At 43.7% G+C, this 25,307-nt stretch overlaps 1 long non-coding RNA gene across 1 annotated transcript in view; it reads left to right on the top strand.

Moving 5' to 3' along the window:
* Positions 1-2,500: 2,500 nt before the first annotated feature.
* Positions 2,501-25,307, top strand: part of LOC129196022 (uncharacterized) — a 175,910-nt gene continuing 153,103 nt past the window's right edge. The window contains exon 1 of the long non-coding RNA XR_008574023.1: positions 2,501-2,625. This is a non-coding gene — a long non-coding RNA (uncharacterized LOC129196022). The remainder of the gene's footprint in view (positions 2,626-25,307) is intronic.

Here is a 25,307-nt window from a genome sequence, read left to right on the forward strand (position 1 = left end):
GTTTACAGAGAGGGTGCTCAAACGTTGGAACAGGCTTCCTAAAGAGGTGGTCAATGCCCCAAGCTTGTCTGTGTTTGAGGCATTTGGGCAATGGCCTTAATGTGCTTTAACTTGTGGTCAGGCAGTTGGACTAGATGTTTGGTGTAGGTTCCTTTCAACAGAAATATTCTGTTCTATGCTTATTCTAATTAGGGGATATATGCCAGTGTTGAGGCTAATTGTCTGGCCAAGAAGCAGGTCTGAGCAATTGTTCTGACTGCCAGCTCTGATGTCTGGAGGACAAAAAAAATATCACCCTAGCAAAGCTGCAAATGCTCATGCGATGATGTTACTTCAATAAAGACATCACAGGCTTAATGAACTTGAGTGATAGCTGGGTTGCGAACATTGATGTAATTTTAAGAAAGCTTTCTATTACTAAAAGGTTCCTTGCAAAAAGCCACTCCACTAAGGTTCTGTCATGTGTCAACCTTGGCTACAGAGTTACTTGACTGTGAGGTACACAGCAAACTGTGTTGGCAAAACAGTGTAACTCATACTTGCTTTGGGAATATCATGTTCACTCTAACTCACCTGATGACAACCTTCTGTCATTACTTGCTGGCATGTTTTCTGTCATGGCTCAAAGTGCTGAAGATGCTAGAATCAGACCAAACGGGATCTACAAAGAACTTTCTTAAAAGAAGAAAATCTTGTTACAAACTCGGTTCTATCTTCGTATTGCCTCCTTCGGTCATCAGTGGCAAGTCAGCTTTCTGCAGAAGTTAAGCTATGTTCAAAGGGACATTCTGATCTCTGAAGGAAGAATGTCGCTTTCAGGTGACAGATCAGAGTAGTGCCTCTGCATTGACTGTAGTACCTGGCACCTTGCTTTCTGCATCTTCTATTTTATTTAATTTGGTGGAAAGAAACTTGGAATGTGAAGGCTGAGAAAGCAAAAGGAGTGGAACAAAGCCTAAGATGAAGTTATCTTGTTATACTTACAGAGAACAGAGGCAGGTGAGATGTAAGCCCCACAGACAAAAAAGTTATGTTAAATCACCTGCTTCCTGGTGTGGCATTTTTCCCTCAGTCTCTTTGCAGGCAGTTCTAGCAGGGATAATCCTGAACTCTTGGCTCTCTGAGATACTGCTCAGCTAAGGGGAGTCAGCAACAACATTTTTCCTGAGATGCATATTTGGTACAGAAATACTTCCAGACACAGTTCGCGTATCTTTTTAGTTAAAATTTGTGTGTATCCTTAAATAAAGCACAATAGTTATTTTCAATATTCTATTATTGAAATGTTTAACTTTCCATTTTCAAATGACTGTGTCTCAAAATTCTGTGTAACTTTATTTCTGCAAGGTAACTAAAAGCTTAATGATCAAAAGGAATGTGCCTTACAGAAAACATACAGCCAAGTGATTTTTTCATTAACTTCTGAATCTTTGGACAACTTTAAAATTGATCTCTTATTTCCAGATCAGGATACATTCAAATTTTCTTTTATTTCAACATTGCTGAAAGCCTTGGAATAATAATCCATGCTTTTGGCCAACTAATTCTCACATGCAGCACAGACACCCTTTGCAAATGCCTGCAGAGTCCACAGAGGAAGAAATCAGGGCAGACAAGCAGAAGGAATAGGTTATATGAATGATTTGGGAAGAGCAGTGCTGCATCCAATGTTTTGAACATGTAGTGATTTCTTTCTCTTTAGAACTGACAGCTGAATAATTTCAAGCTGATCTAACACTCACTTTATAGCAGCAGTAGAGGATTAACCCTAGTTTCAGGTAAGCACTATCTTGAAAAATATTATGCCATGCTTCTGTTTCTAGGATGTGGAGATGGTTATGTACAGGGGTTTTCAGATTCTCTAACAGCTCAGTGCAGTGGGAGCTGAATGTGAGAGGGTGACAACCAGGCACTGAACAATGTGTAGTTCTGCTTTTACCAGGTGGTGTCATAGTGGGGGACAACATCTTTTATAGTTTCGGCTTCAGAGTAGTGCTTGTGCTTACAGGGAGAAATTTCTCCATGTAAGAGGACTGCTTTCCCCCTCATGCTCCCCTCGCTTTGGTCCCTTCTTGCTGCCTTTAACATCATCCTTGTAGGGCTGCTCAAACTGGAGCCACTTGCAGCCATGGATTCAGAAATCATGCTGATGCACAAGGGTTTATTTTTAAAGCCATGGATGTTTGCAGTTATCTTGAGTGTGAACACATGCTTTCTCCTTGTGAAAAGAAAGCACTAGCCGTTAATGAGATTTATTCTTCCAAGTCTGAAATAAATTAAACATGGCAGTGTGAGTTTTTTCTACAGCAATGCAGTGAAGTGTTATATATTTATAAAATCTGATTTTTTTTATACTTCTCTCCAGGCAGTGGCACTTCCAAGTGTTTCCCTTTTAAGGCTCTTTCTCCACCCAGATTCCTCTTCCATGGAGTCACTGGTGTGTTTTTGGTCCTCTCTGTTGGCAAAACCCAGCATGTTTCCCCCTGCATTCAGCACTTTGACATACACAGGTTAAGAGGGAAACTTGAGGCCAGAGCCAAGAGAGGAGTTGCATGATGGCTTTAGGGACATGTTGGTTGACTCCAGCCTGAAATTGCTCTCATACATACAGGGTTCCTGGAAGCTGTAAGTATATTCTGGACAGGAGGTGGTGTTGCTGGTTTTTGCATGCTTTCCCTTTGTTCTCAGCTGGCTGAGACACAGACAGGATTTAAGGTTGTAGAGGATCAAGTTCTCAGGTGATGTTCTCCCCTAAGGCCACAGCTCCTGAAGTTGGCATATCTTCAGGCTGCTGTGCAGGGCTTAGCCCCTTGTGCTCAGGAGATGAGGTGGTGAAGAAGCTATGGCAGGAGGCTGAGCACTGGCCCTTACCTTGTGCATAGTGTGTATCACCACCAGGGATGCCTATTCAAGCCTGAGCACTTAAATCAATCTGTGCCTCCGTATCTGGCCAGTAAACTGTGGTTATAAAGCTTTCCTTTTGTCCCTATTTCAGACTGCTCTAGTGGTAAACTCCTCAGGGAAGAAGTTTGTACCACAAACCAGTGACTTGCAGGGAAGGTGAAAGGCAAGATGAATGTAAGCCAGCTAGGAAGCTTAGAAGTTTGGCTTGTATTTCTCCAAGTCAGGAAGGCTCCCAGCTGTCTGCACATTTGGGGTCTGTGTGTGTGGTTAGATGTGATTTTCATTCTTGTACATGAGATGGCTGGAAAAAAACCTGCTCTAGCATGCTCTCTCTCCTGCTGAAATGTCCAACATGCCAGTAATTTTCTCAAGTGTCAGCTCTTGTCAATAAAAGTTTAGAATGTCTACAGAGTAAGCCTACCACAGGGCTTGAGTGCTCACTGTGGCTCTGAGTAGCAGAGATGTTCCTTGTGAACAGTGAGAAACAACAGAAGTTCAAAGCAATATGCGAAGATTTTTCATTATGGGGAATAAATTTAATTAGGAACCATGTTTGCAGGAATCTTATGGGTCTTGAGAGTAGGATTAAAAAAAGCACAAATTACTAGTTCTGGAATGTCATTTGCTTGCAATGAGTAACTTGATTAATGCTGGGCAAAACTCTTAGCTGGTGGAACAGATGGAGTGTGGTTTTAGTGGGGCCTAACAAACAAGGAACCCTAGACCTTTCTTACCATTTCTGGCTTGTACTTGAGAAATTTTTTTCTTTGAACTTATTAGCTATTAATTATATGTCCTTAGGGTGTTCTTTAAAAAAGAAAAAAGGCTTTAATAGCTTGATTTGATGACTGTTAAAAGTAAATTGTCAAATTAGGTTTTTATACCATTCTTTATAAAAATAGAGTGAGTTAGTCATAGACATGGTTCTTGCAACCATCCGCACAATACCTTAAAAATTTGCCTCGCTTCACTAAAGCTTAATGTGGGATAACAGTCCCTCCAGATTTGTCTACTGAAGATTTTGGGGAGTTTTTAAAGACAGATGAAACATGGCTGTAATACTTTGAGTTATTTGTTTCCTCTTTGTAAAATTAGCTCCCTTTATGTGTAAATGATTGCTAAATTTAAATTAATTGTCTGGGCTTTTAATTAATGGATTTACTATTGGCTGTATTGTGTGAGAAATACTTACATCCTATTGTTGATTTTGGATTGTCATCATATTCAACTACTGAATTCCAGGTCAAAGCAGAAAAACAAACCACCTATTTCTGCATTATTTTCATATAACCCCACCTAACACAGATACTTTGTGATTCTTCCCACTTTCTAACCAGATTCATTTCAAAAGAATCCAAAGAAAAACTTTGGGTCAATATTATCTCTGGTTATGCTGTTTGCTGCAACATGGGAAAGTATCGGAGACCCACTGTGTTTGACAAGCTGCAATCAGACCTTGCCAGCTGGGTTAATATGGGCAGTATTGGTTGGATCTAGCCTGGGCACAGTCAGTGGCTCTGACGGTTTTATGGGCAGCCAGAATCCATCTCTCCTGCAATATTAGATGCATGGCTCCGTCAGAGGTAGCTGAATAGTTAATCTGTGTAAACTGTCAATTTTTCATCTGCCTCTCTTACTGTAAGAACCTTTTTAGTTTAATGACAATCTCAACTCAGACTTTTTTTTCCTTCTAGGCACTGCTGAACTACTTTGAGTCTTTTCACTCTGGTTTGTCCCTGCTTGCATATAACCCATTTCTCTTGGCTGATTTATTGTCTACCTAGCTCAGGGGCTGACCTCATCTTTCTGAATTGGCTTTTTTGTCTCCAGAGTTTATCCTCCCTATCCAGGTGAAATCTTCTGGGGACACTACTCATGCAGAGAGGCTCAGCTTGTTGGAGAGCAGTCCTTCTGACTGGGACCGACCTTCAGTCAGGTCTAGCCTGCTGAGATGTGGTAACTGGAACACTTGCTGGGAACTGTACTGACAAAGATTCTTTAAAATTTGTTGGGGCCTGTTTTGCAAACAGGTACTAACAATTTTATACTCAATTTCCATTTAAATGGAGGCATTAACCTCAGGAGTCCCATGGAGGCCAGCTTGAGTGTGAAGTTTGATACAGTCCTTATCTCTGCACTTGTTTATGCTGCTGGAGGTAAATCCTGATAAATCTTAATGAGTCATTTTCCTTTGTGATGCCTTTGTCCCTCTCCCACCTTCTCACCACAGCCCTGAAGCAGGAGGAAAGGGACTTAGTGTGCACTTGCTGCCCTTATTTCCTTGTACTTTCTCTTCTCTGTCATGGGCCCAAACATATCAACAACTATCTCTCCAGATGTTTGAATCTTGCAAAAAGGCCATCAGTGTCCAAGATGGAAGATGGTATCTGTGACAGTTATGCACTAATCTCCAGCTGGATGCTACCAGGGCTCTGGGGAAACCAGTTGTCATTGCTAGCAGCAGAGAGGTGCAGGCTGTGGCTGAGAAACAGGATGGGCAAGTATGTAAAACAGATATGACTGTTAGATCAGGAAACCTGGGGTGAATTCCCAGCTCCAGCTGGCAAAGTCATTGAAGAGACTTCTCACTCAGTGTATCAGTTTCGTTGTCTGTATAGGAAGGATAACAGCATTCCCCTCCTTCATAAAGCTTAGAAGGTAGGCTATCCTTTGTTTTTTTAGTTTGTGCTTTGTTTCCCCAGTGTGGGTAACCTGGGAAGCTGCACATGGATGTATGCTGGATCGTCATGCCAGGTTAATTGGGGTGCCACTGACACCTGCCAATCTCAGAGCACTATTGTTGCTGTTTGTGCTTTCTGGAGCTTCCAGACTCCCCCAGTCATGCTCCATTGACACCAGTCTCCATGTTCCTATCACAAAGCTGCTGAAATGAGCAGTCAGTAGTGCTATGTGCAGCCATGTTGCAATGGTGGCATCCCAGGGCAGGAGAGAGTCTGCCATGCTAAAACCTGGTTAGAGGAGTGGCAAGTGTGAGTCATACAATGGCCTGAGTTGGAAGGGATGTTTAAAGATCATCTAGTTCTGTGCCCCTGCCATGGGCAGGGACACCCTCCACTAGCCCAGGTTGCTCAAAGTCCATCCAACTTGGCCTTAAGCATTTCCAGAATGGGGCATTCACAACTTCACTGGGCAACCTGTTCCAGTGCCTTGCCACCCTCATTGGAAAAAATTTCTTCCTAACATCTAATTTAAATCTACCCTATTTTAGTTTAAAGCCATTGAGTTCCCCCTCTCTAGTATCTCGGGATATTCAGTGTTCAGGCCCAGTGAAGCCAAGACAAGCACAGATGATGTTAAAAGGAACTGCAGGAACTTCTAGTCCTTGTGCCTTTTTTTGTTCTTAACCCCGATGCTCTTTCTCTTTAGTTTGGAGGCATGATGGTGGTCTAGCTGACCTTGGTAATCCCTCCCAGCCCTATCTCCTGGGGATATGAGATCCTGCCAGCCCAGTACCTCTCTCCCACAAGGGTCTTGTCCCACAGAGGCATCTGATATGTCTTTCTGTGCCTGCAGCATCTGCAAGGGGTGAACTGTACTCTGCATGTGCTGACATATGGTCAAATCCCACATCTCTAAATAATAGACTAGTGTCTCCACTTGTGCGTATTTGTGCTCCAGGGAGCTTGCCATTCTCATTTGAATCCCTTGGCAGATGTTTTCTAAAAAAAAAAAGCCCTAACTGAAGCCAGCTGCTTGCCCTTTCCATTGGTTTTCTCATTCTGATCAAATTTGTTTTGCTCTGGCATAAGTTCCCATCCCATAACTACTGGCTTCCCTGCCACAAATGCCATGTAAGGAACTAACCTACCTCTGAGGGGGGGAAAAAATTGATGATTGCTTCAAACTGTAGAGTTAGCTTGGGTCTGGAGGTTTTGGTTGGAGGCATGAGTATTTGTTTTTTTCCTTTGCTGTTTTCTTGCGCTAGACATATGACAGTCTATTTTGCACAGCTGACCATGCTCAAAAGTTCAGTAGGGCAGGCTCTCACATGAGTGCCTCACACCTCTCTGAATAACCTGACCCAGAGCCCCAACTCTTGCTTTTGTGCTCAGTACAAAGTCTGGATTCAAGACGGACTGCTGCCAACCAAGCTGGTTAAAGAAATGGCTGCTCTGTGGAGAGGAGGCGGCTGTCAGTCCTCTTAAGTGCTGGCTCCATGGTTTACCCAAATAAGGTAAGATAGTGGAGAGAGAGAGTAGAAGGAGTAGGCACTGTTTCTGTAGAGAAGAGGACTCAAGTGATGAATCCCTGCCTTGCTCCAAACAGGAGCAGCATCTCAAGGGGGGAAACTGAGCCTTCAGGCTGCCAAGATTGGAACATAAACCTTCTTTCCACCCTTGTAGCACTGATAGAAGCAGCCTCCGGTCTGTGCCGTGTGGGAAAGAAGCCACTCTGCCAGTTTCACTGCTTGCAGATTCTTGGCATGGCCATGCTTCTTGCAGAGGTTTGAGATGGGCCCTTCCAAAACCTCTGCTGTTAAAACCAAAAGACAGCTGGAGCTAAGGCCATAGGGCTGTTCCAGGCCTTTGGGTTTTCCTTCTGGTTGCCTGCTTTATTCCTGGCTGTAGACTGTCTGTAATGGACGGCATCTCAACATGAACTTCAGGGTGTTGGCAGGCAGGAAAAATGCACTCTCTCCTGGTACAGCTAAGGAAGGAGTGTGGTTTTGAGTTTGCAGCAGAGAAGGCAGTGCAGAAAAGTGCTTTTTGAGTTCCTCTGAGGTCTGATGTCTGTCCCTGAATAAAGGCTTTGAGAAATCACAGGATGTTCTTGCTGTGAGGAGCTGAGCTGTCTATCTCTTTGTATCAAAGAGATTAGTGACTAGGTTGAAATGGAGCCAAGGGAGCCATTGCCATAATTGCTGCATTTCTTGAGTCAGTAAGATCCAGTGATCTGCTTATGGAAAATGATGATGGCTATTACTTTTACTGCAGAAGCATTCTGAGGCCCAGGGTTACACTGAGCCGAAAGACAATCACAGTCTCCAAGAACTTGAGGTCATTCCTCACAAATATTGTCAGGTCCCTCTGCTTGCTGTATCACTTTTCTGTGGCATTTGAGCCCCCCGTGGGTGGACTAGTGGCCTTATGTGCTTCCATTTTCAAGTCCAGAAGGGACTGTGAGCTCAGGCTACTTGTAAAGTGCAGGTCGAAGTTTCACGTTGCTACCTGTATCTTGAGCTTGTAAAGGCTGCAGGGAGTGAAAATGTGTGTGTGAAACCCCAAATATTTTGAAATGCAGTGGTAAAGGAAGTCTCAGGTTAGTTTCCATCTGGTCTTTGGGTGACTGTTCAAGTTGTATCATCTCAGTCTGAACTGCCACACATGCTTCTGTCTGCACCCAGGCAGGCTTTCTTGCTTCATTAGCACAAATGATCAGCTATTGGCACAGTGCCCCTTATGGACTTTAATGTCAATTTTTATTGGGATTATTGATTGTTAATTAGTCACTCATATTGTTACTAAGGGGAAAATTTTTCATTTGGCACCAGTCTTTGTTGACTCAGCTTTTGTGTTAAATCAGTGTTAATCAGCTTAGCAGATGGGTTGCCATTTGACATTAACAGCACCCCCTTGTCAGCTATTTTGCATGTTATCAGCAATGGGTGGTCCAGAGGTGAGTCTGGAGAACATGCAGGCACGCCTTGTAGACTTCACATTTCCACGGCACTGCTGAACATGTTTTGCATGGCATAAGGAAGTAAAGAAGAGTGGAACTGGGACTTCAGTCCTTTTTTCTTGAAGGAGAATTTCTCCCCAGAACAAATTCTTGAGCCTTCAAGACAGCATCTATTTGCAGCATATGGGAAACAATGTCTAGGACTAGGCTGTGTTTAAAGAGACAAGTTGCAAAGTGGGGAAGGTATAGAAGCTTTCTCACCCCTGGGTGATGCTGGTAAAAGGCATTTTACTAAGATACTTTGAGGATGAAAACTGACATTTGGGTGAAAATGAAATTTTTAGTATGATTTTTTTCCACGTAACTTCTTAAAATTATTATCAGAGAACCTCAATCTTGGAGAATGTCATTATAACTAAGTCTCAGCTTTTCACTTCCTAGTTTTTGAAAGTGGAAACCTTTCAACCCCTTTTCTGCATATGCTCAGCACATAGTCTGGGCTGTATAAGTCTCTACCTTGGCATCAGTCGTTGCCTGGACAGAAGGGTCGGAAGGAACCTCTGGAGATCATCTAGTCCAACTCCTGCTGTGCTAAAGCAGGATCACTTGGAGCAAGTTGCAGAGGATCATGTCCAGGCAAGTTTTGAATACCTCCAGAGGAGGAGACTTCGCAACCTGTTCCAGTGCTCTGTCACCCTCAAAGTGAAGAAGTTTTCCCTCATGTTGAGATGGAATGTCCTGTGTTCCAGTTTGTGCCCGTTGCCCCTTGTCCTGTCACTGGGCAGTATTGAGAAGAGTCTGGCCCCATCCTCTTGACATGCGCCCTTTAGGTATTTACAAGTATTGATCAGATCCCCTCTCAATCATTTCATGTTCTTTCTCAGGAGTCAGAAATGGCTTCATGCCATCTCCTGTCATCCATAGTCGTTTCTGTTCAACCCCACAAATCTCAGTGAATGAGCAGATAGCTAATAGAAGCCTCCCACTGCATCAAGAAAGTGCTGTTTTCTAAATAGAAAAGGACCTTTTGGGCTACAAAGGACTGTGGAGGAAGTCGGACAGAAGAGGGAATCTCTTCTAGGAGAGATGAGACAGCATTGTATGCTGACATCCACTGAATTGATTTTTATAAGTGGGGCATTAATGTCTTCATTTTTCAACAAATATTCAGTGTTCACAAATAAGGCCTTGGGAGCTCAGTATGCAGCATAATCTGTGACATTGTAAAATCCATCAGATAGAAGGATTTTGGCAGGGAACCTTTAAAAAAGCAGCTCCTGAACTGAAATTCTCAGACATAGTTTTTTTCCTCCTCCTCCCCAGAGCAAAAGGGAGCTTTGATGCCAGAGCTGAGGACAAAACAAGCAGGAATGTGTGAAGAATTAAACATCTTGACAGTGCTGCTGTCCTTCCCAGCTGCAGAATTCAGTGCACTTCAGTCTTTTAAGACTTTGCAGCTCCTGCAGGTGGGGACAAATGAAATTCGCTTCTATCTAAGGCCAATAGTGACAGGAACTGGATTGTACCATGTGCTTGTCTCTGGAGATTCCTTCTTGCTGGTTCTTGTCCTGCTCATTTCAGAGTAGAAAACTGAGACTACAAACACTTGGGAGAGACATGATGTTGGGATAGCTCCTGTTATCTCTGTTTGCTACCTGATCCTCAGTGCTAGTATTCCTGCCGGTTGTACCTCTGAGCAGGGCTGCAGGCTGGTACTCTTCCTGCATTGCTTTTCACAAGCTTGTCAGCACTAGGCATGCCCACATACAAGACTCAACTCTACTTGTGAGTTGTAACTAGTTTCCAAATGCTGTGATAGCAGGTAGATCGGAGGTTGAGTTTGGAAATGGTTGAGCTCGCTCTCGTTTCAAGATGAATCTTAGTCTCAGGGACCCTCACGTGAAGGGCTTTCTTTATTATTGCCTCACCATTACAAATGTTTGCTCAGTGCCTAGTCCAAAACCAGTGTTGTATGAGCAAATCTAATATTTTCCACTAACAATTCCCAAGACAAACTACTTGCTATCAGCCCCAAACCTACATGATGCAATTAAATGGGACCATTGCATTCTGTACTTTGTATATAACTCACAATGGCCTTCTGGGAACAGGAAAATCTAATTTAATTAATTATCTTTTCTCAAGATTTAATAGCTTCTGAGACTTTTAGCCTAATGTGCCTGATTTTATATTGTAATTGAACAGCACGGAAAATTACCATTTTGATCAAAACAATCCACAAACTGTCCTCACCTGTTAGTGAGGATGCTTTGTGTGTGCACGAGTGAGTTGACTTTCTACCTGCTTTAGAGGACTGCTGCTGCTGACCAGATCTAGCATAGATGTCTATGAGGTAGGACACTTAACTATTTCTTTCATTTTTAAAGCCTTGTGGGACAGCATGCTTTGCAACTGAAGAAATCGGGGCAGTTGAAATGTCTGTCTTATGCTTTGCACGCAGTATGTGGGAGGAGCAATTTTCTTATGAATTTCCAAACTATTGTATGATGCTAAGACATCTCTGGCTACTAAATGATGTGTGTTTGCTGGCTACTGACAAGAACAATTTCACCATGTGTGGGAGCTTCTGCTGGCTGAAACTGCATGAGCTGGAACTTTTGGAGTTTGTTTCACATACATGCCTTTCTGTACAGCTTTTCAGGATTACCTTAACTGTATTTCAGGCAGGCAGATGCCTGTAGTAGGTGCTGTAAGTAAATCTCAAAGTTTACTCTCCTTTGAAAGGCAAATAGAGAAGGAGGGGATTTATTATCAATTGAGGTATCTCAGCTCTGAAGAGAGGTATTAGAGAGATTTTTTTTTGTTGCCTTTGCAGTTGTCTTCAAGACAACACAATCTCAATGCCACTAGAGGCTGGAATAGGGTGGAGATGATAGCTGTCTTGTGGGAAACTAAGTAGGAAAGAGTCTAAAAAGCCAAGGCTAGTATGCAGCAAGAGGGGTAAAGGGATGTCCAGTGGGCTCTGTTATAATTCTCCATAGGCCCTTCAGTGTGCTCAACTAGAGGCAAAAGAAAAGCCAGGGACAAGGGCACCTTCATGAGAAGGGAGGGCAGATTAAAATCTTTTAGGTGAGTATATGCAAACTGAACACTAGAAATAAGTGTCATTGTATGTGGCAGGAAGACTGTGTTTGGGCTTGATTTTTTTTTCCAGGGGGAGGGTGCTCTGACTCTGTGTTTTGAAATAGCAGCACTAAACCTTCCTTGCTTATGGTTGGGATGAGTTCTCTGTTCAAACTTGCAGAAAGGGAACTGATGGTCATCGCTGGTGCACTTGTCTGTTGCTGACTGCCACTGTCTGTTCATTTCACAGTCACTTTATTAAAAATACAGCTCTCAGTGATATAAACTGAAAGACACTTTTCAGGGATGACCGTGTCCCAGCCTAGATATTAAGAGCTGTCCACTGAGTACACATCCTCACTGCAGGGAGGAGGGAGAGAATCCTCCATGGGGGCAGTATCAGCACCTGTGAGGAGCAGACTTCCTTCATGAAAGGAGACATCAAGGGTTTGTGTTAATCTGGACTGATTTTCAGCATGCTCTATTGCTATTATAGAGCAGCAGCACCTGAGAGCCCGACACTTGTGGACAAAGACCCTGTTGTTCTAAGGACAAAGAGGCAGCTCTGCCCCAACAAATGTGGTGTTCATGCTAGGGGATGACAAGTGAGTCCAGGCCAGAGAAAGCAGTTTGTAGCTGGCTTTTAGCTAAATGCCCACAGCAGCACATCTGTGTTGTGTGGTATGGGCTTTGCCAAAACCTCTTTTTGTGTTTCTCTGTGTTCCTTTAATGCCTCTTTGCTGAGCAGTAAGTGTGAAGGAAGGTCTTGCCTGTGTCCAGTGTCTGTTGTGGTCTCTGCCTGGTCCAGCTTCATCAGCCATAGTAATAACTGGACCCTAGGAGTTTGCTGATTGGTGTAAGGCTAGGCCTTGTAATGGTTGCCTGAGATGAATAAAAAGGGGAGAGGAAAGGAGGGGCTTCCTCTGGAAACTATGCTAAGGCATGTGGAAAATAAGGAGGTGATTGGTGACAGCCAATATGGCTTCACTAAAGGCAAATTGTGCCTGACAAACTTGGTGGCCTTCTACGATGGGGTGACAGTGTTGGTAGATAAGGGAAGAGCAATTGGTGTCATCTACTTGAACTTGTGCAAGGCATTTGATACTGTCCCACATGACGTCCTTGTCTCTAAATCGGGAAGACATCCAGGACCCTGACTCCAGGATCTCACCAGCAACAGGACCCTCCACTTACTAGTTTGGGCAGCCTGTTCCACTGGCTGGCTGCCCTCATTATAGAAATAGGTCCCTCAGTCTCTTCTAAGCTTGTGTAATTCTTCTGTCCAGCTACTGCTTCATGTTCTGTCTGTTCAAGGAGCAACCTCGTATCCTGTGCCAAATAACAGACATCTTCTGGTTCCATTTTCTGCTAAATAGCTCCACGGCATACCATCATTGCTTTTTAACATCTGTCTCCTGTGTGACCAACCACCCAGCTGAATAACATGAAATTGTTGTGCAATATCCTAGGGAGCATCTGGTTGATCCAGCATGAAACAGTCAGGGTTTTTTCAGACCTGGTATAAAATGATGACAGCACTTTCTCCATGTGAACCTATAAATACTGCTGTGATTGATGCTCTCTAAAATATAACCAAAATCCTGGTTGGCCCTATGTAAAATTAAGATGGCGTTTCTGAGAGCCCAATGCAGAGGAAGGCAGTGCCTCAGGGTTTGGCAGTCTCTAGGAATCCTGGAAAGAATGAGAAGAAAGTGGTTACTTCCTTTAAGGCTAAGCATCCTTTAGGTGTGGACTTAAGACTGCAACCTGCTTGCCATTAAGACCCTGGATAAACAGATAACTTTGATTCTGTAGAAATTAATCTTTGTCATTTGCTGTTAGCAGCAGAGCTAGTAAGACAGTGAGAGGACACATTTCACAAATTCTTACCTGGGGAACCAGAGAATTCAGGTTTAGATTGGATATCAGGAAGAAAATTCTTCACTGAAAGGATTGTCAAGCATTGGAACAGGCTGCCCAGGGAAGGGGTTGAGTCACCATCCCTGGAGGTATTTAAAAGACGTGTAGATGTGGTGCTTAGATGTGGTTTAGTGGTGGGCTTGGCAGTGCTAGGCTAAAGGTTGGACTTGATGATCTTAAAGGTCTTTTCCAACTTAAACTATTCTATGATTCTATCTAAAACTGGAAACAAGGTTGTTCAGCAAACAATTAAAATCAAAAGATAAGCCATACCATGCCACAGCAGGAGTCTGAAGATCTGTACAGTAGCTGCGGAGACCTTTGCTACGGCAGGAGAGCTGTGCAGGGGATGGGCTGCCCGTGAACTGCTGCACTGAGCATGTCAAAGGCAGGGGGAAGGTCAAGCTGGCAAAAGTTAATTGCCTGTGATACTCAGCAAGTGCAATCTGGATGGCTTCAATGTGCATTTGCAAAATTAGCCCTTGCCATGCTGCTATGTGTGGCAAGAGATGCTGTTGCTTTACAGTGCTTCCCCAAATTAAATTGTGTAACTTCAGGGATACTGGGCGGGCAACAAAAGTAAGTGTTGATGGAGAACACAATGTTATGGCAATAACAGCTGTCTGTGCTACTGCCCAGCTACTTGTACGCTCAGCTCTGCAGTGATGGACAGCCATTGTGATCCCTACTCCAATCTTGACCTGGAGTAGATGGAAAAATGTAACTGATCTGTCCCAGAGGTGCAGGTGGGGTGGGCCTTGGGCTCAGGGCAGGCACCCGCTGGGTGGCACTGTTGCCTTGCACAAATTTTGAAGGAGCTGCATTGCTCTGGGAGGTAAAAAGGGACTGCTTCAGGGATAGAGGTTTTGAAATGGCACTCATGCTGGCTTTCTCATATCACTTTGGTTCCTTCTGTCATTAATGAAAAGAGGCATTGCATGTAGCTGGGTGTTCTCCAGCAAGGAATGGCGCACAAAGCCTTCAGCTTGGGCACATTTCTAATGAAGCAGGAGACCGCGCTGTTTTCCCAGCCCATGTTTGACAAAGGTGTGATCAGCCATCCCTCAAGGTTACAGAGGAAGACTTGAGAGCAGGAGGCAGATGAATCTCAAACCTCCCTTGCATTCTAGGATGTACCAAGATGGCCTCAGACCATGTTTTGTCGTCCATTTTGCATTGCGCCGGGTAGTCAGAGGACAGAGTTGCAAGACTATCAGTAAGGGCTGGGCTTTGGTTTTTGCTTCCTTTTCAAGTCTGAGCTGATTAATGTGAAAGGAAAATGTCTGAGAAACACCAGGCAGAAGATAACCTGCAGAGAGAATAGGAAATGTCATTTCCTTGGACTGAGCTTAGAAAGTTTGCAGGTCACCTTCCCTAGATTTGGTTTTGGACCACCTTCACAGCATAGATACAGCTTGGGGGAGGACTTTGGCCCTGGGAGACTGAACAATGACGACAAGTCCAGAGGGTTTGCAAGGAGAGAAAAATGGATAGTAAAACTTTGTGTGAGATCAGCAAATAAAAAGTCAACCACTTGACCTTCTTTAAACTTGTTTCAAATCCATCAGGCATGGAGAAAATTGAGACTATAACTCAGGTTGCTTCTATTGGTCACATTACCATTTCCATTACACTGGGCTGTTTGTCTTAATTGAGCTGGAGCCTGTGGTATGACTAATTGCCAGGTCACATTGGCCCTAAATTAAAGAACAGGAGCTTTTTCTGGTTTTTTTTTTAAACTTTTTAAAAACTTGAAAGTCCAGTTATTGGCACATTTCCTCTTAAAGTCTGTCTTTTCCAGGAAAGCTAACTAGTGTACCAAGTTCAAACCAACCTGCATTTTTATTATTGAGTCGGTTATTTATATTGCAGTAGTGCTTACACATAAAATGGCCCTCGAGGCTACTTTGAGCCCTGGGAGTTCATAATATAAACAGAAAAAAGGTAAGAAAACTGCTTCCTGTTCAAACAAGCTCCTTACAAGTTTTTAAAAGAGGAAAAGGAGATAAGTTAAAGCTAACACATGTTTATCAAGAGTGGACTGTCAGACCCATCTTGTCATCCTCCTTGCTGAGTAGCAGGCCTTCTGCACTAGGGAGGACAGTCAGGTATTCATAGCTCCTTTGAATAGTGTGCCTTGTGTTTTGCATGGCACATCCATAAGCTGCTGTTAGAACTATGGTCCAAACAAAACTATGCTGAGGTATGCAAAAATGGTTTGTGCCCGAGAGCAATCTTCAACAGTTTCTTGTAAAAGTATTAAATCAGTTCTGCAGGGCTGATGTTAGCCAATGCTTTCATCAGTTGCCTTGATGAACTGGAAAGTGTGTAGAGAGAACAGGTGAATTGCAGAGCAGCAGCAAATAATCAGGGACAGGGTCAGAATTCAAAATAGTTGTGATAAACTGGAGGATACTCTAGGAGAAAATGTAGATCAATTGAACAGGGAGAAGTGCCAAATTGCCAGAAGGGGGGCAAGTGACTGAGCAGCAACTGAGCAGGGGAACACTGGGGTTAAAGCAGATCATATGCCCAATGAGTCAGCCAGGTGGGTGGTGATGTTGCGAAATGAGCAGATGCTGGCCAGAAGTGGGTTCTGTAGGAGACACAAGGCTATCATTCCATTCTAACTGGCACTTCTGAGGTCTCAGCTGCTGCACTGCATCTGGACACCTAGCTTCAGGACAGAACTGACTAATGGGTGTGAGCTACAGGAATGCTCAGAGGGCTGGAAAGCATGACCCGTAAGGGAAGATTGAATAAAATGTGGTGGGTTAGTAAGGAAAAGACAGGATGGACGTGATAGCAGCCTTCAAGTATGCAAAAAGCTACTATAAAGGAGAAATTATCTGTTTTCCATTCCCATGGTGAACAGTGCAAAACCTACTCTGTAGGGTACTAATGCAGCCTTATTCCTCTGCCTTGTTTTATGAAAGTTATATGAATGGAATTTTTCAGACTTATCCCTCTGTTGTCCAGTTGAGGAAACTGGCAGTGTGGGGCCATGGAGCATGAGTATATTTTCTTAGAAATTTGGCTGTAAATGTAACTTTAACTTGGCCTGTGTCACCATGGATTCTGCTGGATGCTAGGGCATTGCTGTGAGACTTGGGGTGTGCAGCCTGTTTTGGTCCCAGTGATGTTACTTGGTGCTATCATTAATCAAGCATGCCTGCCATCCTGGAGCTCCAGGGAGATTTCATCGTATGGGATGCTGTAAGGGACCTTGTCATATCTAGGCACCTATGAAACAGTATGTCCTTCCCCAGCCTCAACTTGCCTTTCTCCAACACCAACTGATGAGTTCTTGCAATCAAATTCCATCTGAGATGGAGTTGTGGGAACAAGGCTCTGAGTTCACTGTGGCAGGGGCTGCCTGTGGCTGCTCCTCCCATGTGCTGGTGGTATCATCTCCCAGAGGTTATTCCTCATCAGGTGAGATCCTAGGGTGGGAAACCCACAAACAGAGGTCCAAGAGGGATTCTTTCTTGTTGGGATGCAGCTTTATATAAGATGCAAGCACAGTAGTTATACATTAACCAACTCTGCTGTGAAAATAAGGTGGCAGCAGGGAGCTAAGCAAGGGCTGGACTACAGGATTTGGAGAGATTCTGCTAGTCTGTAAGTGGCTTCACCTGCTCCTGTACTGAGCAGCTTGCAAAGTGGTGACCCAACCCATTGTGTGCTACAGGGAAGTCTACACAAACATCTGGTTCTTGCTGCTTTCCTTGAGCCTGCCTTGTCACCAGTGTGAGTGCTTAGTTGGGGTTACACTTCTTGAATAGCCCTGAGTTTAACCCTAGTCAATGTGGATGCTACTGTTTTGACTCAGCTAGGCCTGTGAATGGAAGGGTTTATTTTTATTGTGGGTCTGAGCTGCAAGCCAATAGCATTATAGTTAAATGTACTGCAAGCCCCTGCCAGCCCTCCCTGTCACCACTATGTTCATGTCCTTTCTAATAGAAGGGAAGCTGTGTTCTTCTATGGTCTTTTTTCTATTTGTTTTCTCTACTAGTACATCTATCTAGCTATTCCCTCAATAGATTGAGATGAATAGTAACATGGCACCTATTAAGATATGCTAAATCCTTCAGATTGTGAGAGGATTTGAGATCACTCTGTCAGGCACTGACAGGAGAGGCTAGAAGGGAAATAGCAGTAGCTGCAAAAGAGCAAAACTATCTGCAGCAGCAAGCAGAGAAGCGAGGTGGAAATGCAGTGTAAGTATATGCATTATGTGCAGCAATACTAAGTGCTCCTGTAAATCTGCTAGCTGGGCTCTCATAGTAAGGAGCTTTTAAAGGCAAAAAACAAGGAATCAAGTAGATAGTGAATTCTGTTCATAAATTAAGTCTGGTCTGCAGAATGTCTTTAAAAACAGACCAATGAATAAAGTCCAGTCAGGCAAAGGGCAGTGGATGGGGGAAGCTGCTTAACATGAAAAGGGACTGTTTAATCCAGTGATATGGATTGTTCAGTTCGTTAAACAAATACAAGGCCCCCTCAGTTCCCTTGGTGGCATCCTCATGCCCCCATGGGGATTTTCTGCACAGAATGGTTACTGGGATGTCTATCGGAGAACAAAAGCAGGTCTAAGCAGTGGGGGTGTGTTAGCGTAGAGGGGGCTTGAGCTGGGCTTGGGCGTAAAAGGTGCTTCCTTCACATTTTTTTCTATTATGTGTATGTGCTCTAGAGTAAGGCCAGCAATAAAGCAATATTCTAGTACCTCTTCGTCTGCAACTGAGGAAAAAGCTTCCAGTCAGTTTGTTGCCAGGGAGTGTTTAGCCATTGCTTTATGGGAGGGACGTGGTGGTGAAGTGGGCAGCATCTAGGGGCTGGAAGCAATAAGATCTGGAGTCTTCCTTTTCTGGGCTGCTGTTTTATGCCCAGCCCTAGGCTTGCCTGTGGTTTAAAGGCAGTACTCTTGACCTGGTCATATTAACCAGAGCAAGAGAGCCTCAGCTTCTGTTCTGGCCAAAGGGCTATCTTTACCACAAAATCAGTCTCAGCGATGGATTCAGCCTTATCTGCAATGTGAGGAAAACAGAGGTCTGAGCTCTGTGACCCAAAGTTTTCTGCCCCATGTCCTCAGCTCAAAGATTTGTACTGCACACAGGAAGAACTGACTGGTTGACTATGGACTGTGTAGCTCTCACAGGAGCTGTCAGCCCGTGTTTAGACCTGTGCACTCACTGCCATGATTGGCTGTTATTAGCCCAGCAAAAGCCAAATTTTGTCACCCTTGAAACTTTCACTTAGAAGCTCCAGCCCAAAAGCTGCTAAGGGGTTTTTTTTTAAAAAAAACCCAACTCTTCTCCCTTGCCACTTATTCTAAGCCCTTGGCACTAAAGTATGCTGGACTGCATGTTCAGCTGCTGGTGCAACAGTTTATGGTACAATATGATCTGATGTGCCAATGCACCCTGAGGAAACAGGATCCTGAGTTGAGGGGCTTGGGTATTTTGCAAAGGGATGCCTTAGAAGTGTCTGGTGGGGTGATGGGAAACCATTATAGCTCATCAAGACCTTGCAAAAGCACGCTAATGAAGTTGCCTATTCTGTTTGAGCAGCCAGTTTGCAGGAGTAATTGCTGCCACAGCGGGGAATAAACTAGGTGAGTAGTTGTGCCCTCCTGTTTCTAACATATTACTCTTATGCTTTTCACCTCTCTTCCCTGACATAAGTTATCTGTACTACCAGCTACACTTCCATACTCTAGCCAGCTTGGCTGATGTGTAATGAAGCTGTTACAATCTCTCCCAAGTGAAAGTAATGTATGTGAACTTTGATGGAGGCCTTGCTGAAACTGAGATTAACAAATGGTGCTGTCAGATCTGGGGTCTCAACTTGATGAGGAAACTAATATTGCAGTGCTATCTCCACTAATAAAATTGCTTATGTTGAGCTGTGAAGCAATAGCTATGTTCTGATAAGTGGCTCTGTTTAGCTTGATGCATCATTATTGATACTTGTTAGCATGATGAAAACTAAAACACTTTCATTGGTCAACTGCTCTGTTGTGAAGGGGCAGCATCAAAGAGTCTCAGTGGAAATGATTCTGATATGAAGTTGCCTGTGACTGGGTTTTTTTGTGGTGAGTTCTGTGAGCTGTATGCAGAGGAGAAATAAGACATAATGGGTTAATCTTTAATATCTGATTAACTAGGAGTTCAAGTTTATGGTCTAACTGTATTGCTTCACTATGTATACTGTTTGCATGCTAGAGTGAACTCTGGGCTCAGAGTGGCTGGTGGCTGCCAGTTGAGGAAGGGCAGGCAATGACTGGCTTTCATGCAAGTTGTGCTCCCAGGGTAGATACACATAGCTCCTACCCCTGTGCTCTAAGACTTTGACCTCTAGTACAGTTCAAAAGCAGCTTTTGTTAGCTGTCTGCTTTCTTTAGAGGGCTTTGTCTGAAGCCTGCAAAAGATCTGTGGTATGGCATGGGTATCTTACAAATTAGTCTTTTTTCCCAGCCTTCATCTCATGACTGCTGGGACAGGAGAAGAGTATTTTAATTTCCATGTTGGCCATAGCTGTAAGACAAGCAGGATTGGTTCTTGCATGAGATCTCTGATAGTGCTTTGTGGTGTTATTACAACTCTGCTGAATTTGGACAGATTCAGTTCCCAGATGTCTCTGGGATGAGCCGATCCCTGCTGCTTTGAGACTTAGCTAGACCTGTTTATTATCTGGGAAAGCCTGATGTTATGTTTGGCTTCAGCCTTGCTATCTTTAGTTCTCCATTGGGAGAAAAAAAGGAAGAAATGTGCAATTGAAGATGGGGGGGGGGGGGGGGCGGCGGCAAACTTCCTGGCTGAGCTGTCCAGTTCCAGCTGGCACTTCTTTCTGGGACTTGCTGTGCTTCAGAGCAGCAGCAGCCTCCTCTAACCTGGTAAAGCCGGTATTCAGATTATTAGCATGATTTCATAGAAGTCACTCTAAAGATGGAAGAATAAATGAAGAGTGGTACTTCCCTCTTGCCAGTATTAGGGCAAGCCTTGTAGACCGGTTGCCACAATAAACAGCAACATGACAGCTGCTGCATGGGGCAAAGAGATTCTCTGCTCCTTGTTTTACCTGCTCCATTAGATTTCATTAGGTAGTCTCCCTCTGAGATACAGTTTGCAAGAGCTGCTGCTGTACCTGGATAAATCACTCTGGCTGTAGTTAGAAGCTATCAGGAGTGCCCCACAGACAGGCAAAGGAATTTCAGACGAGGAAAGCTTGTAACTTTCTGCCTCTGAAGTATATTAGTAAAATAAGCTAAAATGAGCTTATAGGCTCCTGGACCCCTTGCTTTTTTCTCTTCTCCACACACCATCATCAGTGAATGGGATCTGGATTTTCATTATTTACAACATTACTTATGAGATGTGGGCCATGGGGCTTAGGCATTGGAGCAGCAGTCTAGGGGCTGGAATTGCTATTCAGTGCTCAGCTTAGTGGCCTGCAAGGTGAAATCTCCACTTGATCTTGGAGGCCAGCCTCTAGGGATCTGGGGACTTTGGATAAATGCCAGGTGCTGCTCAATTCACCATGCTAGATGAAGGGCCTCACCTTGCTTCAGTGCTCAGAAGCTGCTCTCTTAGAGGCTGGCCTTGTGCTTCTAGCTCTGTATTTTGACAGTCACACCTGGCACCAGAGTACACATGAGGGCAAGAGCTAGCTGTTCTTAATAAGCCCATGGTCTGAGCAGGCAGCTATTTCCTACCTACACAGCCCTGAAGGCTTTGCAGTCAGTCCCATTGCATTTGTGTTCCTTACCAGAAAGCTTGTCATATCAAGAGAAAAATGCAGGCTTCCCCAAGGCAGGATTGAGGTTGCAAGAGTTATCATTATCTGAGTGTGTTCATTATGGTTAGATGGCCTTGTCTCAGTTATTCTCTTTATAAATGACATGTTCATTTAAAATTATTACAAGATGGCTGGCTAATGATTCTTCCCCTTTGATTATAAACAGGGCATTTACTTTACACTAGCTGTGGCCACTAGGATGGGTTCCAGGCTTAGCAGCTTTGGAGCAAGGATTGACAAGCCTTTTTCTATTACCTTCAGTTAGGGAGATGTTACAGTATCTCTGGTGGAAACTCTGAGGGAGAAGGGGATGGGCTGCTTCCTGGAACGGGGCGGGGAGAGACTGTCCTGAATTCTTGCTTCACTGTTAAGTACTCAGATGTCTACAGGCAAATAGTCTGCTTAAAGGACACTATCAGCAAGATGAGTTAGGACTCCAGTTCCTTTAGTAAAGGCCAAAGTGTCAGTCTCCCTCAGAGGATGACATGGGGCATGCAAAATACTCTGGAGGTTGGTTTGTAAGGCTGAAGCAGGAAGCACCTTGCTGCACATGACCAGAAGCAATCAAGGAGAGTAGCCAGAGATGAAGCTGCAGCAACGGGGAGAAAACTTCAGTGCTTGTGTCCTTCCCTTGCAGAGATCAGGACTCACTACTCTCAGTACTAGTGTCCTTCAGACATAATTTCCAGAGGAAGGCTGTACCAGTCAGTCAGACCAGTGCCCAGATGTGGTGGGTTGACCTTGGCTGGATGCCAGGTGCCCACCAAAGCTGCTCTATCTCTCCCCCTCCTCAGCTGGACAGGGGAGAGAAAATAAAACAAAAGGCTCGTGGGTCGAGATAAGGACAGGGAGAGATCATTCACCAGTTACTGTCATGGGCAAAGCAAACCTGACTTGGGGAAAAATTAACTTTTTACTAATCAAATCAGATTATCCTAATGAGAAATAAAAGCAAATCTTAAAAACACCTTCCCCCTGCCCCCCACTCTCCCTTCTTTCCAGGCTTAACTTCACTCCTGATTGTCTCTACCTCCTCCCCTTCAGTGACCCAGGGGGACAAGGAATGGGGGTTGCAGTCAGTTCATCACATGCTGTCCCTGCTGCTCCTTCCTCTTCAGGGGAGGACTTCCCTTCCTTCTCCGACCTTGGTGTCCGCAGAGTTGTTTCTCTCACATATTCTCACTCTCCTCTCTGGCAACAGTTGCTCTTGGTGGGTTTTTTCCCTGCCTTAATTATGTTATCACAGAGGCACTACCACTGTTGCTGATTGCCTTGACCTTGGCCAGGAACAGGTCCATCTTGGAGCCGGCTGGCATTGGCTCTATTGGACACAGGGGAAGCTTCTAGCAGCTTCTCACAGAAGCCACCCCTGTAGCACCCCTGCTACCAAACCCTTGCCATGCAAACCCAATACAACAGAGTTTGTGAAGGTCTTATGTTCTACCACAGGCCTCCAGTGGGATCTCATGCCAATTATTTAACTTCCTAGTGCCTTTGTTTCTGGTCTATAAAATGAGGATAAAACTCTACCCTACTCTGCAGAAGTGTTGCAAGGAGAGTCTAATTAATATATACAAGGCAAGCTAATATTCCAAGAGAGGGGAGAACTATGTATGCCTTGACTAATGAACATCTGTCATCTTCAACACTCCAAGTTAACAGTAATATAAAAGTGTGAGATACTAATGCATACCCAGATACTTAAGGAGCTATCTACCTATTCACACAAAACAAATTATCACCTGCTGTGTGAAGTGTAGGGGCCTTCATTCTGACAAACAGATTTTTTTCTTCTGTTAAAGATGTTGCTTAATAGATTGATGCAGTCATTTTCACAATTAGGTAATTAACTATGCTATTAAGTGAGTTAAGCTCATTGAACCAAAATGAAGAGCACCAAAAAATTTGAAATTAAGTATCACAGGCAGGCAGCCCAAGGCAAGGTATGAGCTTTACATTCCTAATGTCTATCACCCTGGTAATTGTGATAGAACTGATTCTCTCCAAACTTCTTGGAAAAATATCAGCACTGATACTGCTGTGGCTTTAGCTGCTGAGACATCTGCTGTTTTCTTGCACTTTGCTCTCAGTGGCAAACACTTGATATAAGAATCTTTGATTCAAAGGACCAAAAAAAAAAAAAGCCAGATACTGGATAATGCCTATTTGAGCAACTTTCAAGTTCAAGCATACTTCCTTGAGTTTTTGCACTGTGGTTAGGCCCACATCTTCATCAGGGTGACATGCGCAACCTAGGTTTGCTGTGCTCTAAATGGAGCTGTAATAAGATCATGCAGTTTCTGTTATATCTGAAGTGATCCACCTTCCAAAGGGCTTTGATCCCATCCATACAAAATGAAACAACTGTGACCAAATGCTTCTGACTTGCACCTTATTCTCTGCTGTCAGGATGTTGTATCAAGAAAGTTTTGCAGTGCTCCTTCCTACTTCTTTTACTGCCCACTCCTGTTTGGAGTGAGGTTGCTCACAAGCTGGCTGCACTGCATACAAGATAAATGGGATGCATTTTGTTGGTGTCAATGTTAGTATCAACCTTGTCCCTCAGGACCGATGGCACAGAGCACGTTTTTCATCCTGCTAACCTCCTCCTAATGCATTGTCAGTGTCTCTAGCAGGTCCTTCTGCTTTGGGATGTGACTCCATCCACATTTTCTGAACTGGCTCCCTTCCCCTTCCTGGTCTTCTATCAAGGTGACATACGTCTCTCTCTAGCCACCAGTCAAATCAGAGGAGGATTTCTGGGGAGGTCACTGAAAGTCAAAATGAGACCAGATCCTCTTCTGCAGCTGATATTTTCTAATTATAGCAGCTAGAATAAAAAGCTGTGTTGGAATAGGCTTTCTACAGAGCTATGCTGATTTACACTAGTTGTGGATCTTGCACTATGAAGATATCCTAAGCATATATTGATTAATATAATCCCAGTCTATAAGCTCCTGAGCACCAGCTCCTTTTTTTTCATGATTTTTTAACATTCACTGGAAGGAAGAGATAGGTCCTTTAAAAAGAACAAAACTCAGAAAAATAGCTCACCGCATAAATCTTGCGAAAGCCACTTTATTCTTTATTGCCCCCCCACTGGTTATTTTGGTTTCATAGCAAAGCTTCTCTCCACCCCCTTTTTTGTCCTCATTGATGCCATACAGGAGCTAAGTCAAATGCTTAGAAACAAGAGCATGGTCTGTTGGAAGTGAATGTGAGTGAGCAAAATCTTCTGCAAGAAGTCAAGAAATTATCAGTAGGAAAGTCTGTCAAGGTGGCAACTTCCTCGGGTTTGATTTCTATGAATATGTCTTATCTGATTAGCTTTACATCTTTGGTCTCTCATAGAAGTGTATTGTGTTTGGAAACCATTCTCCAAACTGAGAAAATGCCTTATTATTTTTCAGGCCCTTTGTGAGAACTAAGGAATAGGGATGTTTTGTATCTGGGATGAACCATGGCCTCTACTCTCTTCCTGATGCTTAAGAGATTGTTCTCTGATTTTGACACACTTCAATGGATCTTTTTTACTAATCTTTTTTCTTCTGTCTATAGGCCTTTTGTACATTTTTTACCTTTTCAAGCCTTAAAGATAGTTTTGAAGATATGTCCATTTTTCTCCGGCTTTTTGAAATGCATATATTGATTTTTGTTCAGTTTTCCTCACCATCACAGTTTGTACCTGAAGTCAACTGGACAGATAAGTAGGGCTAAGAGAGTGATGGATCACTGAAGAGAAAGATGAGCTAGAAAGCAGACGAGACTCCCAGAAGACTTATTTTCAGCTCTTCCATCCTTTTGTATGTAGCATGAGCAAGTAAGTTATTCTGAGCAGGTGCAAAAGACTGGCGCTGGCTTCACACAGTGTTGTCAGAGGCATAGAGAATGTATTATCAACACAGGCAGGTACTTTTGATGCTATATATACTTTTTATTGACTTCCCACAAATCCCCCACAG

Source organism: Grus americana, chromosome 24 (assembly GCF_028858705.1).
Source record: "Grus americana isolate bGruAme1 chromosome 24, bGruAme1.mat, whole genome shotgun sequence".
Taxonomy (NCBI): domain Eukaryota; kingdom Metazoa; phylum Chordata; class Aves; order Gruiformes; family Gruidae; genus Grus; species Grus americana.